This window comes from Nyctereutes procyonoides, unplaced genomic scaffold, assembly GCF_905146905.1.
Source record: "Nyctereutes procyonoides isolate TBG_1078 unplaced genomic scaffold, NYPRO_anot_genome, whole genome shotgun sequence".
In the NCBI taxonomy this organism is placed as follows: domain Eukaryota; kingdom Metazoa; phylum Chordata; class Mammalia; order Carnivora; family Canidae; genus Nyctereutes; species Nyctereutes procyonoides.
Window position 1 is genome coordinate 77,390,592 of NW_026575125.1, and position 2,648 is coordinate 77,393,239.

Consider the following 2,648-nt stretch of genomic DNA (forward strand, 5'->3'; position numbering starts at 1 on the left):
CATTCTACTATTAAAGGAGTAGAGGGGGAGCTCCAGCTCCCGGGATCCCCGACCCCCGCAGCCTCCAGGCCGTTGTGGTCATGTTTAAAACCCTAAATTCTGTACACTTTAAAGGGGACCCTGAGACCAGAGTCACCAAACGTGGCATTTCCCTACACTTACAAGGATTGGTTTCCGATTGGAGGTGAAACCATGAAGAGAAAATAGAACAAATAATAATGCTTTTCTGCAATCGCTTCTTGCTGCTGCTGGCCCTGGCTGCGCTGCTGGCCTTCATCAGCCTCAGCCTGCAATTCTTCCACCTGACCCCAGTGTCCACAGCTAAGAATGGAGTGAGTAGCAAGAGTCGAAAGAGAATCATGCCTGACCCAGTGACCAAACCCCCTGTGATGAACCCCATTTACGAAGCTCTTTTGTACTGCAACATTCCCAGTGTGGTTGAACGCAGCATGGAAGGTCACGCCCCGCATCATTTTAAGCTGATCTCAGTGCATGTGTTCATTCGACACGGGGACAGATACCCGCTGTATGTCATTCCCAAAACGAAGCGACCAGAAATTGCACTCTGGTGGCCAACAGGAAACCATGTCACCCTAAACTGGAAGCTTTCGTTAGTCACATGTCAAAAGGATCCGGAGCCTCTTTCGAAAGCCCTCTACACTCCCTGCCTCTTTAACCCAATCACCCACTGTGTGAGATGGGAGAGCTCAAGCAGACAGGAGTCGTGCAGCATTTGCAGAATGGCCAGCTGCTGAAGGACATCTATTTAAAAAAACACAAACTCCTGCCGACAGACCAGCTTTACTTGGAGACCACGGGGAAAAGCCGGACACTACAAAGTGGGCTAGCCTTGCTTTATGGCTTCCTCCCAGATTTTGACTGGAAGAAGATTCATTTCAGGCACCAGCCAAGTGCCCTGTTCTGCTCCAGAAACTGCTACTGTCCAGTGAGAAACCAGTATCTAGAAAAGGAGCAGCGTCGGCAATACCTCTTACGTTTGAAAACCAGCCAGCTGGAGAGGACCTACGAGGACATGGCCAGGACCGTGGACATGCCTACCAAGCAGCTTCGAGCTGCCAACCCCACAGACTCCATGCTCTGCCACTTTTGCCACAACGTCAGCTTCCCTTGCACTAGGAATGGCTGCATTGACATGGAGCACTTCAAGGTGATCAAGACGCATCAGATAGAGGACGAGAGAGAGAGGTGGGAGAAGAAACTGTATCTGAGCTACGCACTTCTGGGCGCCCATCCCATCCTGAACCAGACCATCAGCCGGATGCAGCGCACCACAGAAGGCAGGAAAGAGGAAGTCTTTGCCCTCTACTCTGCGCATGATATCACCCTGTCACCAGTTCTCAGTGCCCTGGGCCTTATGGAAGCCCGATTCCCAAGGTTTGCAGCCAGGTTGATCATTGAGCTCTGGCAAGACAGAGAAAAGCCCAGTGAGCATTCTGTCCGGATTCTTTATAATGGTGTTGATGTCACATTCCACACCCCTTTGCCAGGATCACCACAAGCATTCTTCCAAGCCTATGTGCCCCCTCGAAAACTTAGTCCGCTTTGTCAGGAGGGACATGTTTGTGGCCCTGGGGAGTAGCAGTAGTACTAATTATTATGATGCGTGTCACAGGGAAGGATTCTAAAAACTATGCAGTGCAGTGCTTATAGAATCTATGCCAATACAGAGGGACGGGAAGGGTCTGCTTCTAGTTCTGTTCTTTGCCAAGGGTATAAGATTATTGAGCTATAAAGGCTAGAAATCATGTTTGAGCCACATAGATGTTTGGGTTGAACAGTAAGTACGTTGCTATAATTGGGTACGTGAGTTACTTGGTACATAATGGCCAGTTCACAGAGAGAGGAAGGTACTTTTATCACAGCCAGACTTTGTTTAAGATACCAGAATAGTATTTCAATACCGAAAATTGCCAATCCACATGTGTATTATTTCAATCTGCCATGGTACTCTATGATGGAACCAGCAAACTTCAGCTAAAATTTTCTTCATCTGGGGCAATTTTACCTTGTCCCTGTTCAGTGAAACATTTCCTGAAATTATTTATCTAAAATAGGGGTTGGCAAATTTTTTTCTGTACAGGGCCATAAAGATTTTAGATTCTGGGGACCCAAAGGCCACAGACAGTCATAACTATTCAACTCTGCTCTTGTAAGGTGAAAGCAACAATAGACAACATGTAAACAAATAAGTGTGGCTGTGTTCACAGGGCCTAAGTTTGCCGACCCCTGATCTCAAAAAACAGGCCCTACTACATTTGCACTTTCAGCACTTTGAGAACCAGGTGAATACAAAGAATTACTCAGTGGTGCCTCCAGTAACTTCTGCGAGAAACACCGAATTTGGTCTGTATCTGGTGTTAGAACAAACCTTAAGGGGAAATAAACATTGAATCAGAATGAATCATAGAAAAATTACTAGAATAGTATTTGATGTTCATGATGATTACAGTAGAAGATAGTTTTTGGTATGTTTTAAATATTTGTCTGCTATAGTCTGTTTGCTGTATATGCTGAAATTTTTGTATTCCATTTAGTATTTTTATAGTTTAGGAAAATATTTTCTAAGACCAGTTTCAGATGTGCTGTTTTAGATGTGCTCTTATTCCTATGTAATACTCAATTTACTG

At 45.5% G+C, this 2,648-nt stretch overlaps 1 pseudogene; it reads left to right on the plus strand.

The window, feature by feature from the left end:
• Nucleotides 1-206: 206 nt before the first annotated feature.
• LOC129518899 (2-phosphoxylose phosphatase 1-like) lies at nt 207-1,646 on the plus strand (annotated as a pseudogene).
• The last annotated feature ends 1,002 nt before the right edge of the window (nt 1,647-2,648 follow it).